Source organism: Lingula anatina, chromosome 5, assembly GCF_051362555.1.
Source record: "Lingula anatina isolate TDL-2025a chromosome 5, LinAna3.0, whole genome shotgun sequence".
Classification (NCBI taxonomy): domain Eukaryota; kingdom Metazoa; phylum Brachiopoda; class Lingulata; order Lingulida; family Lingulidae; genus Lingula; species Lingula anatina.
In genome coordinates, this window is record NC_141771.1 from 9612400 (window position 1) to 9629228 (window position 16829).

The following is a 16829-nucleotide window of genomic DNA, read 5'->3' on the forward strand; positions in this document are numbered from 1 at the left end:
TCTGATATGTACTGGCGTTAGCACAGCCAGAACATATCAGAATCGTCAATAGGAGTGCTAACGCATGAATTTTCGTGCTAAAAGCTAAAATGTAAGCAGAAAAGATGCTTTTAATGTAAAAATGCATTTTATATGACATTCATCTGTTTTAAGACATTAAAATTGTTTAACTTTTATCAATGTCAATTCATAAAAAATACACAAACCAAATGCTCCTTTTAATAAGACAATGTAAAGATAATATAAATCTGATGGTAACTTAGGAATGGAAAGAAAAAAAGTAATATTTACTATAACACTCACGATTCAAACAATGTATCAAACTGTTTCGTGCTTTTTTTTTTTTTTTTTTTTTTTTTTTTTTTTTCTGAAGAGACACCTGAGGGACCTCCTACATTCAAGTCTCTGTTGACACCCACTCAAATATTGAGATGATAATTTTCAGTCATCTGATAACTATCTTGCTAGATAAGCTGCTACGTACCTTTCACTGCATGGTTTGCTGGGATTCATCTTCCGCGAAATAAAGACACGCGCAGCCTTGACGACTTTTCAACAATTCCACCCCAGTAAACATTAGTTGTTCTGGATGCAGGAGCAACTGTAGTGCTGTTGGCAGAATCTACCTTTTCTAATAGTTAGATCAAATTTAAGATTCTTGGTCCACGGGGGAGCTCTCATGAACAGCGATTATCTGACAACCGGAAATGGTCATGAAAACGATTAATCGTGAGGAGGTTGATGCGCGATCTGATGCATCACGGGAAATTTTGAAGACGAAGACGGTTTGAGGTTTACCGGCAGCTGATTTTAAGTTGGTGTAACCAGTTAGAACTTATGATGCGTTGATTGCAAAGCCAGGTGAGTGCAAAGATTAATCAGAACGTTTGATTCAAGATAGGATTTCACTACACTCAGAGAATTCTCATCATGTCTGCGAGTAGAAAGTAGAAAGTAAACCGATTCTAAATACAGTTCCAGTATGGGGGCGCTAGTATGGTACTTGTTGGGAAGGCCATCTCGTTCTCTCTCTCTCTCTCTTTCTCTTCTTATTTTCCTCTCTCTCTCTCTCTCTCTCTCTCTCCCTCTCTCTCTCTCCTTTTTTTCCGCTCTCTCCCTCTCTCTCTCTCTCTCTCTCTCTCTTCTTTTTCCGCTCTCTCTCTCTTCTTTCTCTCTCTCTCTCTCTGTAACGGTGGAATAAGTGTGTAACTATATTCTTTTTTAATTATAGAGACGTGGATTACTATTGGTTTTGACAATGATGGAGTTGTATCAGTGGAAGACGTTCGAAGTTTGAGAGGGAGGAAGAGTAAGAAGGGGAAGTCCCTACTGTTGGAGAGACACCATCCTTGGGATGGTTGCATGTATTTGGCAAAAGTGATTTACATTTAGTGGTACGTGTATTCTCAATTAGTAAAGTTTGCTTAGGTGAAATAAATTCAAAGGGCAGAAGGGTTCATACAGCACTTAAGGTACATATTAACAGAGCATCGCTGTAACATGGATTTCCAGTAACACATATAAACTACTTCTTCAAATTCCCTAATTACTCAAATAAATTTAACATGACAAGGGGTAAACTGAATAAGTCACCAGATTGGTCATTAAAGAGCTTTAGACTGCTCCTTTCTTTAAATTTTTGGCCAGAAATTTAGCCTATTTTCATGACCTATTATTATTATTTTTTTATTTATTATTATTATTATTTATTTATTTATTTATTTTTTTGCCCATTGATATACAGCATAGAGTGCTAGCAGAAAAATCTGTTCAAATATTTTTTTCTTTTATTTTTTTTGGGGGAGGGGGGTTAATTAAACTATGCCTTTTGGTAATCCTCTAAGTTATACTACTTGAAACTATATGCTGGCATTTTGTTGGCCTATGTGCATGGCCAAAATTTACTTCATATGCACCTTTAAACTTAGCCCCTTGAAATTACTTTTAATCTTGAAAAAAAAACTTGCACATTCAATCATTTCTGCCACAGGAAAAATTTATAGTTTTAATAGTCTTGATGGTTTTTGAAAGTCAGTTTTGGTAATTTCCACAGAAAGGAGAAATATCAAAGTGCAAATACATGTGTTTTAAAAGAGTGCTTTGAAAGCTATTCTCCTTTTATTTTAGATTACAGAAATGCATGTCAGAAGGAAAAGAAGGCATATGTGAAAGGTGAGTAAATGTATTTTCAGTGAGTGTCAAAGACTTCTGAACAAATCTAAGAATTTAAGTGTATCACCCTCATACTGACTTACCTCTTCTTTGTGAAACTAATATGTCTGATAATTCCATAATTATTGTTGGGTTTTTTTAAAATAGTAACACAGAATCCAAAATGTTTCAGTGTTGCCTTGCTTCTGAATAACAGGAACCCCACTTTTTTTTTTTAGTTCAAACAACGACGCAACCTATGATTAACTGTTCATATATATAAATATATATTCTTAATGTGTCACTTTTTTGGTAGAATAACATTTTATGTTTTAACTTTTTTAGATAAAAAGGACAACCAGAGCAATGGTAGTAGTGTAAGTATATTGTTAATCGACCCGCAATTGCTGTTGCATATCTTTTCCACTAAATGCTGAAAAAATTGTAATTTCCTCTTTCAAATAATAAGTACATTTTACACACTTAAATTCAAATTTAATAAAGCTATCCCTATGTTATTCAAGGAAAAAAATCAGAGACAGCTTGTAATGCAGCAGTTGAAGAAAGTGTTTCAGTGCCTTGTGCATCATCTGTTCCCCGTCTTACTCCCACCATCTCCAACTCTGTGCCCTCTATATATCTCCCCACACCCTTACCATCTCCAACCCTGTGCCCTCCATATCTCCCCACACCCATATCATATCCAACCCTGTGCCCTCCATATCTCCCTACACCCATACCATATCCAACCCTGTGCCCTCCATATCTCCCCACACGCATACCCTGTGCCCTCCATATCCATCCCCCCCCCATCTGTCTCATTTAGTTTTTTAAATGCTTTCTTTGTTTATTGTTTAAATTCTCTTTCTTTCAGTGTATGGTATTAACAACTTGAAAATGGATGGGCCAGCAATTAACCACACTATGAGTGCAAAAATTCACACTGCAAAGAGGGCCTTAAAAAAGGTAGGAAAAGTATTTTTAACTGTGATTAGATTATACCATGCCTGCTAAATTTATTTTTGTTTTACTTAACAACATAAATCATATATATATATATATATATATATATATATATATATATATATATATATATATATATAGGTGTATTTATTAAGGGAATCTACTAGAAGCTTACTTGACAAACTACCTGTGAGAGTAACAAATTTTACAAGAAATGTCAAGTTTTATTTTTCTTGTCTTTCAGATGTGATATGGTGCTTGTATCCCTGTCGAAATTTGGTCTGACTTCTCTAGCGGGTGAAACAACAGTGGTGATATGTTTTCCAGAGATCAACTACAACCTGCCTGATCTCTACGTTTATTTCTCTGGCTGACAGATTTGGAGTCTCCTAGGACAGCAGGGACTATCTAGCTATCGATTCAACTGACCAAACTCACTCTGAGCTCTTATACTAAGTTCTACTCCTTATATACTTATACACACACAATTCATTACAGTGAATCATTAACAGGATTGAGATATTGAGCACCAGTTAACAGAATTAAGACATATTACTAAGGACTCGATAATTAAACTCAGACTTCTTTAAACTTGGAGATGTAAATAAAGTTGTTGAATCCTCTTAAAAATTAAAGCATCCTTTATAGCTTGGTAACTGTTCTTTCCAATGAATAAAATGCATAAGCAGATTCATGTTGTATCATTATATCAGAGACATCTGAACAATCTTTACCAAATGTTGATTTAATTTGATTTAAATGTGCAAGTTTCTAAAATAAAATATTGAAAAATGTTTATGGTGTTTCTTACTGATATTCTGTGTGTGCTATTTTTTCATTCATTTGATAATTTTCTGAATGTGTTCTGCCAGCTGTACTATATGACTAAAATACAGTAATAAAATTTTGCTACTCCATGATTTCAAATATGGCATACATGATTGAGATTTAATTAAAAAATAGAACTGGCATAAATAAAATCATAATCACTGGGTTAAATATTAGTTGTCAGTCTACTGCAATAGTGGTACTGGAGAAGAATGTTTTTTCGAATTTTTTTTTTTTTTTTTTTTTTTTTGGGGGGGGGGGTTCCGGAAAAATTCGCGAGAAGAGTTCTGGAGAGTTTGTAGCAAATTTGCAAGAAGGATTTCTTAAGAGTTTGCAGAGCGTTTGCAAGAACAGTTCTGGAGGGTTTGCAGCAAATTTGCAAGAACAGTTCTGGAGAGTTAGCAGCAAATTCGCAAGAACAGTAGTGGAGAGTTTGCAGCAAATTCGCATGAATGGTTCTTGAGAGTTTGCAGCAAATTTGCAAGAAACCTGTGACAGATTCCCTTTTGTCATGCTGATTAAGTTTGTGGGGAGTTAGCAGCAAATTTACATGGTAAATTTCCTCTTGCAAATTTGCTTTTACCGAAAAATCCCCATGTACTTATGTCAAATTTTACCCAGAGTGGGCCTTTTTTAAGCAAAAGGGGGTTTTTTTCGAACCTCCCGAACTCCCCCTGGCTGCGGGCCTGTTTATTTATTTATTTATTAAGACTTTTTATTATTATCCTTTTACGGATTCGCTCTATTATTTTATATAAAATGTAACTTAATGTAGTAATTGAGGCAACACGCCAGCTTGTAATGTGAATAAATTGTTTTAATAATGTTTCTTTCTTTGTTATCTCTAAACAGTAATGTATTTTTACACAGGTAGCGATGATGGAAATTTGTGTACGGAGCATCTTTAAACTTTTCGAGACGGGGTGTTGATCATGCTGATGTACGATGCTGATGCATGTCTATCAAATTCAATTTTTGACCACAGAACACTTCATGTTGAATTAAAAAACTGATACTATATTAAACTAGCAGTTTTCTTGCAACACTTAAAACATGATCAGCTGCGTGTGCCAAGCTAGTGAACAAAAGGATAGGTGGCCACGGGAGTATAATCCTATCGCCGCAACAAACAATGGGCACTTTCTGGCTGATGTATCCTGCTGTTAATTACACCTAGTCACAGCGGATTGTCGCGCTCGCGCTGGACCACAGCAACAGGCGTCATGGGGTTCACTCGCCTAAGGTATTGTGTGTTATTACGTCTAAACTATTGTGTTTTGGCGTTCGAATTTTGAAGGGATTAGACGGCTCTCCATTGTTTGTCCGCCCCCTTCTATTCATAGTATAGGGATTAAAACCTTTCTGACGTTTTTAAAACGTCGTACAACGGAAACTTAATTTTTATTACTACTGTAGAACTTTCTTTGAACTCGGTTGGCTTTATTTTCAGTTTATTTAAAATTGCTGATAAGCCGAAAGGTCACTAAAATAAAAATAAAACATAATATATAACATATAAAAAAGTATAAAACAATAATTCTCATAAATTAAAGCAAACACACTTACATAATTTGTGGATTCTATATTTTATAGAAGAGAGTCATGTCCTTCTGTCCTTCTCCAGTCAAGTCAGTGTGTGTGTGTGTGTGTGTGTGATCTCAATAGGTGTGGTCTTTTGTATTTATGTATCACGAGTGAGTGACCACATTTCACAGTTATCAATATTTTGTAGAATCCCAGAACATCGGGAGGTTCTCCTCACAGAGATACATTATATATTTTTTTATCTCTGCGACACCAATTATAAAACTTAAAGTTCTGTAACGTTAACTGAACTAGAACTAATAAAGAAATCATAATTATATAAAAAATATATCAATGGCATGCGTAGTAATATATATATATATATATATATATATATATATATATATATATATATATATATATATATATATATATATATATAATGTTGCAATAGTATTTAAGAGCAATTACATATATTTTCAACAAGAATCTTCTGACAGATCTCTCTACCTCAATATTCTAAGAATTCCTAATTAGCACCCACTGTATAATCTTTATAAGACACTCTCATCCTTCTTAAAAGACCATCAGTGCCAGAAAAACTTCCGTAACCTTTGCAACACGATATTCTCCTATCAGGCACTATAATAACATATCCCACATTCAAGTCTCGACTTCGATTTAACCACTTGGTTTGATGAACAAGAGTGTGTGCAAAGAGATTCTTCCATTGCTCCCAAAATTGTTTCACACAGCCTTCCACTAAAGTGAGACGAGATCTCAAGGAAGGATTTGCATCATATTCTCCAGGATTCCTAGAAGAACAGTAGATCTATCAAGAAGTATAGAATTGGGAGTAAGGGTATTGAGAGTAGAATCAACATTGGGCATCACTCCTATTGGTCTTTCATTAAAGGACAATAGTCTTATTAAAATCCATTTCTCGAAATCTGAAGATCCAGCATTTAATCTATACACTACAGTTATGTTTTAATCGATCTCCGCCATTATAAAAACAATTTATAAGAAGACAAAAAGCGTTTTAGTAAATCTCACCGAAATATGCATAAATGAAGCAACAGATCTGGGTCACGTGGTACTGTGACGACAATGAGGATAAAGGTCTATGAGACTCAACTAAGCCGCATGGTGCAAACAGACAGAAGTTTAGGAAAGTTGTGTTGAACGGAGTTCAGCAATTTTCGTTATGCCTTAGTGTGTTGCCGTGGTATGGGATTCACCAAAATTAAAGCACTCGTTGACAATCTTTTCTTTGTATGTGACAATAGTTGCGATGCTCGAGATCATGGTCACCTCAGGTGGTTTAGATCATTTCAAAAGCTGATAGCCTTTCAGATTAACTGCCATCAGTTGGCAAACTTACTGATTGCTGATGCATTGTAGTTGACCAAGAGCTCGTTTACAATAGAACCTGTTAATTATGCACCGCTGCACTTCCCAACCCAGGTAATAACAGGTATCAAAATCGTCTGATGAGCCGTAGGGCTCAAATTTTTAATAAATTGAAAAATCAAAATCGTCTTGGTGGGCTTTCATATTTTTCAAAATATCTCATTTATTTCATGGGGTAATTTTATTGGTATTTGTAAATGACGTTTAATATCAATATTTAAACAATTGAATTCAAACACCGTCGCGAACATTTATAAAAGTAATTGCTCTCTTGAAGCATGCGTATGCCCAGGCATTACTTCCGTGGAAGAAAACGTGTTGAGGAAAAACAGGACAAAGAGCGGTATATTAAAGAAAAAAATGGTAACTTCTGTAATAAAATGGTTCGTAATCCTAATTCGTTTATGCTTTGAGGATTTGTTTCTGAAGGTTATTTAATCTCAAATATTAAATAATTAAAAAGATTTATCATTTTATAACTTGAAAAGCAAGTTCTGCGTCTGTACGCAAAACTTTTTGCAAATTTGTAAGCTTTATCAAACCCAAAAACATTTAGCAGATCAAGGTAAAAGAGCATTGTTTGCTATTAGTAGCATGGAAAATCATTACTTGAATGTTTACTAAATGTGCAGTTTTACGTACGTTAGTATATGAATTAAAAAATTCCAAAATGTAGACTAACGCAAAATATCAAGGACAGCACATGTACCACATGTACCACATAAAGTAGCTTAATTTCCATTTATAATAAAATCATCATTTAAGTTTTAAATATTCTGGCGATTTAATAAATATTCTAATTTACCCAGAACGGTATATTTATTTTAAAGGAGGCTATCTGAAATATAGTTTTATTAACTGTTTGTGAAAATTGCCCATGTCACCCTGTTATTTTGGAGGTCTAAGCTGGATCAAGCCCGTGTTAATATTCCTATGAAGCAGTGCAGGAAAAAGTCTTCCTTTGTTTCTCTAGCTCCTCAATAAACCTGGTGTTCAGATTTTATCTAGTACCCCCAGGTCTGCGGGAGCCGCTCTTTGAACTAACGCACAGGTAGATTTTTACCTGAGATAAATACTGCCAGCGAGAGTGCAAGACAAAGGCTACAGGAGAATTGAATGCCATTTAACCCTCTAATTAAGAAGTAAAGGATGTTCCAGTTAGATGGATGATCAAGCTGGACTTGACAACAGGCATTGTTTACCTCAGTTTAATAAAAGTATGCAAGACAGGGTGTCAGCGTAATAAAATTAATTGAATTTCACAAAGAACATGGAGCTCATATTGAATAATCAACAGTACCCTTAAGTCATTCAAATCACAGCTTCACGAGAATTTAGACCCCTCGGGTAAGAGATTTGAATAAGTATAGCCTTTTAACAGAAGCCAGAAAAGTCATCTTACAGGTAGACAATGCAGCTGAGTTTGACAGCTCCGCCGGTGGCTCGATTGTCGTCATCGGACCACGTGACCACGTAGCTCGCAGGCCAAGCAGAAAGGACGTTTATTAGAGTCCAAAATTTACAAAATGAGCTTTTACTTTGTGTATTTAGATAAAGATATCGTTAGTTGGGCATGTTTTCTGAAGAATATGTACCATTCAGGCCATTCTGACGTCATGACCATTGTTCTTTAAGCAAATCTGCAACTTGAGTAAAGACAGTGAGAATTTCAGGCACAGATAACCTCTGATTCTTCACACTTGAGTCAATTGCCTGTTTAGCAGACTTCACCAATGGACTGTCAGCAGGCCCAAATTTCCAATTTAGACCCATATCTGAACCTTGGCCCATACTCGTGGTACTTCAGCACCAGCACCTAGAAGTTGAGAAACAGGGTCCGAATAGAAAACATTAACAGTCGGCCATCCTCGAATAGCTGCTAAACGAAGCAGTGTCAATAAAAATGACTGTGTATCATATCCAAACACCACTTCAATGTGAACAGTCCTTCAACAAATATCAGTAAAAATGACCAAATACTTTACCAGTAGTGCGTTTTGAACTTCCCTTCTTGCCTGATAGGGTCCAAATAAATCCAACATCACAGTAGAAAATAGAGGAGAAGGCATGAGACGAGCAGTTGGCATAGGGCCCATTATTTGATCAATGTATTTTGTTTTGAAAAGTTTGCACGATTGACAATTGTCACAAATACTATTGCTTAATTTTGCAGTATGACCGTGACCTTAACTTTTCCACTGTAACATCGCGATCTTTATGATCACAATTTGACTGTGCATCATTCATAAACAACTTGGTCAAAGGATGCTTTCTAGGAAGTAAAATCGACGGTTTGTTGTCAGGTTTCAGTGGATTTTGATGTGCAATGCGTGTCCCTACTATACATAATCCATCTTGTCTCACAGGCATCAAAGTACGGAATAGTGCTTTCACAGTATCATTAGACTATACGCAGAATTTCGAGCATCAGAAATCAAAAGCATTTCAGCCTGTGCAGGTAATTAGTGTGTAACGCTGGACTTATTTCCTCCTCAGAAAGAACCTGCTCTGAAGATTGCCAAGATCCTAGCGTAAAACACCTGGAATAAGATGTTTTTGCATGGGATAATGTACCGGTATCCACTGTTTTCACAGATGCTTGTTTTTTTCTTTCTGGTGTCACCAATCTAAACAAATGGGTTTTCACGGAATCTAATCAAGAGTCCTATGTTTCTAGCTACACCTCTAGTTTCCATACCATGTATTTGTACTTCTCTGTCCATTGAGGGTCCTTTTTAAGTTTTCTTTCAGAATTTTCCAAAGTGGCCAAAAGAGCATTATAATTGTCAGGTAATAATGCTGGGTCAAATAACCAGGAATATTCAGTAGACCAGCATTCTCATTCTTTGTCATAATGCAATTTTGAAGTTATCAGTTGTAATTCTTGCTCCTCTTTAAAAGCGTCGTCCCAATGCATGGAGCCGAGATTTAATAACTGTACCCCCGCAGGGACGATGCGTTGGGAGGCGTGTGAGAGGCAGAGAGACCATTTAAGGATTAGGCGGTTCTCCTTTCATGTACGTCCGCCATATTTAGTTCTCGGCTTAGTAGAGCCTCGGCTCTTCTCGATGTGAATGCGGCCATAGAGTATATTAATAACCAATGCTGCTGGATTTCTCTGTTTATTCCTCAGTTAACTGATGATATCCTTGCAAACATACACCCAAATCCCCCTCCATTACACTGAGGTTAGCCCTATCAGATCCGATTTCTTTTTCTTTTCTTTTCTTTTTTTTTTTTTTTTTTTTTTTTGTTGGGGGGGGGGGTGTAAACCAAAATAATCCCCACCTAACAATATGTCAACGGGTCCGTTTGGGCTTTGAAGAGTTTTTGGATCAAAATTTGGAAATATGTTTGCAATGGCAGTCTCACTTAACTGAGAAACAGAGCTTGAGAGTGTAGGCAAACAAAAGGCTTCAATTTTCATTTTTCTACCAGACAGTAATGAGAGCAACTCCATACAAAGAGAAATTGTGTCTGTGGAGTTCAATATAGTCATTTGCATGGAATCTTTTCCCAATTTCTTTGCGTTCAGCTTTTTTACACCATTCTGAAAAATGAAAGTAGTATCAGTACCATCATCACAAAAAAAACGACAACTTTGTTTTTGGGTGAAGAAACTGTGACATCATATATGGATAGAGTGTCTTACCATTGCTATTGGATGCATTGCTATCGGCAAGTTTGCTCTCCCCAGAAGGGACACCTATGTTATAGCCTGTATCTACAGTGGGTCCTTGCCAACACATCAGGGAATGGTGGGAACGTCTGTTGCAGTGACAGCACCAACTGGCTCTGACTTGCTCTTACACCGTGACTCAGAGTGACTTTGTTTTTGTGTTTTGTCAGGTTTTAACAATGCTTGATAATTAGCCATTTGTTTGAGAGCCCCTAACTTTGAATTCCTGATGTGGACCAAATGGATGTAATTGTGCTGAGACTGGCAACTTATTGAGAATTCTGCCCAATCTTTTCTGAGTAAGGGAGAAAAAATGATATAATGCGTGCAACGTCTTTGCAAGAAACCATGCGTATTTGGTCTAGCATATCTAGCTGCTGAAATATAGAATCGATATTTCTGATCAATTTTACCTGATCCTCATAACTACCTTCAGAGGAAATTGGTTTTAGATGGCTTATCTCCTCTAATGCAGTAGACACAGCTAATGGGACATTGTCATAGTGAAGACACAATCTTATCATATAAAACAATAATTTTCATAAATTAAAGCAAACACACTTACATAATTTGTAATTTATAGAAGAGAGTCATATCCTTCCCCTGTCTTTCTCCAGTGAAGTCAGTGTGTGCGTGTGATCTCAATATTTGTGGTCTTTTGTAGTTATGTATCAAATGAGTGAGTGACCACATTTCACATTTGCTCGACTGAACAGTTATCAATATTTTGTGGAATCCCAGAACAGCCTCAGCCAAAAAATGAATATTTCTATAATGTCCATCATGTGCAGCGCTAGGAGTCGGCTTTTATGCATGTATATAAGCATGCACAACTGAGAGATAGAGGTAAGTGGTGATAAGTCATTCTTCTCATCACTTTCATTTTAACAAATCAATATGTAAGGCAAACTTACACATTATAAAACGAGCTGGTGGGTGAATTTCGTTCCATTTTAAGCATGCATTATAAATGAAATACGCTATGCATTATTCAAACGTTAACAAAGAGTGGGATTGCACAGTTTTGCCTGAGTCATTCATCAACGATAAAAACAGATAAGCCGAAGCTATTTGCTACCTTTAGGTCTCTTGAAAAGTTAGCATTCGGGGACATCAGAAGTGGGTCTGCATTGCAGGCGCAATTAAGGTGTATCAAGCAAAAATAATCAAGTCCAAATGCTAGAATCGACCACAAAAAAAGATAGTACAAAGTCAAAACGAATGTACATGTCGCAATCGCTATATCAAACATATTGCTTCATTAAAAGATAAAACTTTGTAGATTTTCTGACAAAGGATTCATAATACAGGTAAATATATATTTTTTGTTCCAACAATAAAACTGATGATTTTCTAACATCTGTGTGCGTACGACTTACTAGTGTAGAAGCTTTCTAAAAAAATACCTACAGAGCTGAGACGTTACTCTATCCCGTATTGGTCTGCCGCATCAACAGTCTACTACAAACACTGGACAATAGAACTGTCATCCCCTAACTCAGAGTAATAAAAGTACAGAGATCTTGGGTAGTTATAATGCATGGTCAACTTATAATGTGACTAATGAGTATAAAACCGCTATACCATGGAATTGTATTGTTGGTCCCGTACATGTACAGCAAATATTATTCCTGTCTTCCTCCAATATGGCAAGACAAGGCAATTATATAACGGTTATATACCTGTTATTAACCTGAAGAGGCGGAATATAAGCAATGTCAGAATAATACCAAAACAATTGAATTGTTCAATCAGAACCGTGCAGAGGGTCTGGTCTCGGTATAGAAACACTGAATCAAGAGAAATTGCCTCTGATGGGTCGTCCAAGAAAAACTACCGTGAAGAATGACGACTGATTTTGATGTCCAGGTTGCCAAAGTTCGACACTGCTTGTCAGTTGACAACACAATGGAACAATTTCATACATAAGAATCTGTCTGTGAAAATTGCTAGGCGTCGGTACCACGCTCATAGAGTGTTCAGTAGGGTAGCAAGACTGAAACCTCTTATATTGTTACAAAACAGGCAACGTAGAGTGAACTAGGGTCAACAGGATCTGAAACTGGACAGTCCATGACAATTGGTCCTATAATTTTTTTTTTCAAATGAGTGTCGCTTTGGTCTAACCTCTGATGACACACAGGTACGATGCTGGCGAACTGCTGGTAAAGCATTTGAACCACATGCACTGAATTTTCGAACCCAGAGCAGCATATTCATCATGGTGTGGGGCTGCATCAGCATCCAAGGCGTGGGCGAATTGATAGTGGTTGATGGAAACATGAAACACTAGAAATATATCGATGTTTTGGAGTCAGGCTTGCTACCATCTATTACTAACATGTTTGGTGACATGAATTATCCATTTCTTCACCAGGATGACAATGCTCCTTGTCACAGGCCCAGAGCAGTTGATGATTGGTTTGACCAACAGGACATTCGCAGGGTAATGTGGCCTGCCCAGGGTCCGGATGCAAACATAATAGAAAATGTGTGGAATGATATGTCAAAACTATTGACAAATGCCCGTCTACCTAGCAGAGAAACTCTGTTATATTCAGTGTTTCATGCTTGGGCCAGCATAAGCCCTGGCTCCCGTTTCACAAAGAATCTTAAATCCGTAGACGACTTACTCGAGCTGGGTGGCCTAGCTAGGTCGACTTAGCTGAAGTCGACTTGGAGTGTTTCACAAAGAATCTAACGTCTTAGCTTGATGAACTTACCGAAGTCGACTTGGTTCACGCGCGTTCGTCGCTCTTGTGGAGGTTGAGAGTTGCCGTTGTTTTGATCACGTGTCCCACGCTCGCTGCTTCGTACGACGTAGGTGAGTTTTTATTTATGTAGCTTTTATTTTGATGAAACGAAACTAAAAATGGCATTATATCGGCATTGTATTGCTTTGAAATAAATAGAAAAAAGTTATATATGGTTTTAGTCCCGTCCAGATCGTTCCGCCGGCTCCGCCGGCTCCGCCGGACGGCTACCGTTACCGCTTCTCCTCCTAGACGGTAAGGGCCCCCATACCCCTCTCTTGGATTTAGGTCACCTATAATCTCAACTCGTTCCACGTAAAATTTGGGCTTTGTCGGTATTGGGGTCTAGGTGTGGCACTCAGTGCAATGCACCCTTGTCTAAAAATCGCAAAATTAAATGCTAATTATCTACCCTACGGAAGGAATTATGGGAACAATTTCTACAGACGGCTTTCCAAAAGTCATATGTGTAGACTTCAAATATGCCCTTGGATTTGACCTTTGACCTTTATTTCAAGGTCAAATGGGCCAAAATTTTCAAAAAAAAATCAGACACCACACAGACTTAACCAATAATATTATTGGAAGTGTTACCCTTCAGGTCATCTTTCATCTCCGTGAATTTGGGGTCAATCGGTGCGTTTTCACAGGAGTAGCGGCCATAAGATACCGAAACTGAAAACTGTCTCTAATTCGGGAACCGTTAACGCTAGAGACCCATTCTTTTTTGCATTTTGTAGAGCATGTAAAGCCCAACACTGGGTGTGGTCTCCATTTTTTTTTTGTATTCCACACGGTTTTCGAGTTACGCTGTATCAAAAAGTACATATTGGTGGTGAAAGCAAAATGTGCAGTACGGTAATGGATAATAAATTTTGAATCCAGAAAAAAAAATATAAGGCTTGGCAAAGCAGACAACTTGTGGTCAAAAATGACATTATTTCATCAAATTTGAACTTCTGGAACTTCAGGGCACCTCCCATTTCAAGAATTTTGACCAAAATGACCTTTTCTTTATTTTAATTAATTATTTTCTGTAGGAAATTTATGGCACATTATGGTAACTCCAAAATTATAACATTTAGTCCCTTATATCTCCAAAACTGGCAGAGATAGGTCCATAGTTACTATTGAACTTGAATAGGAAGTCATATACTGGCAATCTAAATGTGACTTTAAAATTGACCTTTGGCCTACTTTTCACCATGAATTGAACTTTGGAAATTTTGCTTCCCTTTTATCTCCAAAACTGGCAGAGATAGGTCCATAGTTTCTATTGAACTTGAATAGGAAGTCATATACTGTCAATCTAAATGTGACCTTATAATTGACCTTTGACCTACTTTTCACCATGAACTGAACTTTGCAAATGTTGCTTCCCTTTTATCTCCAAAACTGGCAGAGATAGGTCTATAGTTACTGCTGAACTTGAATAGGAAGTCATATACTGGCAATCTAAATGTGACCTTAAAATTGACCTTTGACCTACTTTTCACCATGAATTGAACTTTGAAAATTTTGCTTCCCTTTTATCTCCAAAACTGGCAGAGATAGGTCCATAGTTTCTATTGAACTTGAAGAGGAAGTCATATACTGGCAATCTAAATGTGACCTTATAATTGACCTTTGACCTACTTTTCACCATGAATTGAACTTTGAAAATTTTGCTTCCCTTTTATCTCCAAAACTGGCAGAGATAGGTCCATAGTTTCTATTGAACTTGAAGAGGAAGTCATATACTGGCAATCTAAATGTGACCTTATAATTGACCTTTGACCTACTTTTCACCATGAACTGAACTTTGCAAATTTTGTTTCCCTTTTATCTTCAAAACTGGCAGAGATAGGTCTATAGTTACTATTGAACTTGAATAGGAAGTCATATCCTGGCAATCTAAGTGTGACCTTGAAATTGACCTTTCACCTACTTATTATCATGAACTGAACTCTGCTAATTTCTTTCTCTTTTAACTCCAAACCTGGCAGAGATAGGTCCATAATTACTATTGAAGTTGAATAGGAAGTCATATACTGGCAATCTAAATGTGACCTTATAATTGACCTTTGACCTACTTTTCACCATGAACTGAACTTTGCAAATTTTGCTTCCCTTTTATCTCCAAAACTGGCAGAGAAAGGTCCATAGTTACTATTGAACTTGAAGAGGAAGTCATATACTGGCAAACTAAATGTGACCTTAAAATTGACCTTTGACCTACTTTTCGCCATGAACTGAACTCTGTTAATTTCTTTCTCTTTTAACTCCAAACCTGGCAGAGATAGGTCCATAGTTACTATTGAAGTTGAATAGGAAGTCATATACTGGCAATCTTACTGTGACCTTGAAATTGACCTTTGACTTACTTTTCACCATGAATTGAACTTTGCAAATTTTGCTTCCCTTTTATCTCCAAAACTGGCAGAGATAGGTCCATAGTTACTATTGAACTTGAATAGGAAGTCATATCCTGGCAATCTAAGTGTCACCTTGAAATTGACCTTTGACCTACTTATTATCATGAAATGAACTCTGCTAATTTCTTTCTCTTTTAACTCCAAACCTGGCAGAGATAGGCCCATAGTTACTATTGAAGTTAAATATGAAGTCATATTCTGGCAATTTACTGTGACCTTGAAATTGACCTTTGACCTTCTTTTCACCATGAACTGAACTTTCCAAATTTTGTTTCCCTTTTATCTTCAAAACTGGCAGAGATAGGTCTATAGTTACTATTGAACTTGAATAGGAAGTCATATACTGGCAAACTAAATGTGACCTTAAAATTGACCTTTGACCTATTTTTCACCATGAACTGAACTCTGTTAATTTCTTTCTCTTTTAACTCCAAACCTGGCAGAGATAGGTCCATAGTTACTATTGAAGTTGAATAGGAAGTCATATACTGGCAATCTATATGTGACCTTGAAATTGACCTTTGACTTACTTTTCATCATGAATTGAACTTTGCAAATTTTGCTTCCCTTTTATCTTCATATCTGGCAGAGATATGTTGATAGTTACTATTGAAGTTGAATAGGAAGTCATATACTGGCAATCTTACTTTGACCTTGAAATTGACCTTTGACCTACTTTTCACCATGAACTGAACTTTGCAAATTTTGCTTCCCTTTTTTTTTCCAAAACTGGCTGAGATAGGTCCATAATTACTATAGAACTTGAATAGGAAGTCATATACTGGCAATCTAAATGTGACCTTAAAATTGACCTTTGACCTACTTTTCACCATGAACTGAACTTTGCAAATTTTGCTTCCCTTTTATCTCCAAAGTTATGCTGTATCAAAAAGTACATAGTGGTGGAGAAAGCAAAATGTGCAGTACGGTAATGGATAATAGATTATGAATTCCAGAAAAATATAACATAAGGCTTGGCAAAGCAGACAACTTGTGGTCAAAAATAACATTATTTCATCAAATTTGAACATCTGGAACTTCAGAGCACCTCCCATTTCAAGAATTTTGACTAAAATGACCTTTTCTTTATTTTAATTATTTTTT

The 16829-nt window shown here is 36.6% G+C and overlaps 1 long non-coding RNA gene across 1 annotated transcript; it reads left to right on the forward strand.

Annotated features, from left to right (window-relative positions):
* Positions 1-781: 781 nt before the first annotated feature.
* On the forward strand, positions 782-3908 carry LOC147761611 (uncharacterized). The gene is made up of 6 exons (XR_015334472.1): positions 782-861; positions 1232-1394; positions 2128-2172; positions 2497-2528; positions 3026-3117; positions 3359-3908. It is a non-coding gene; the product is annotated as an uncharacterized LOC147761611 (long non-coding RNA).
* Positions 3909-16829: the final 12921 nt, after the last annotated feature.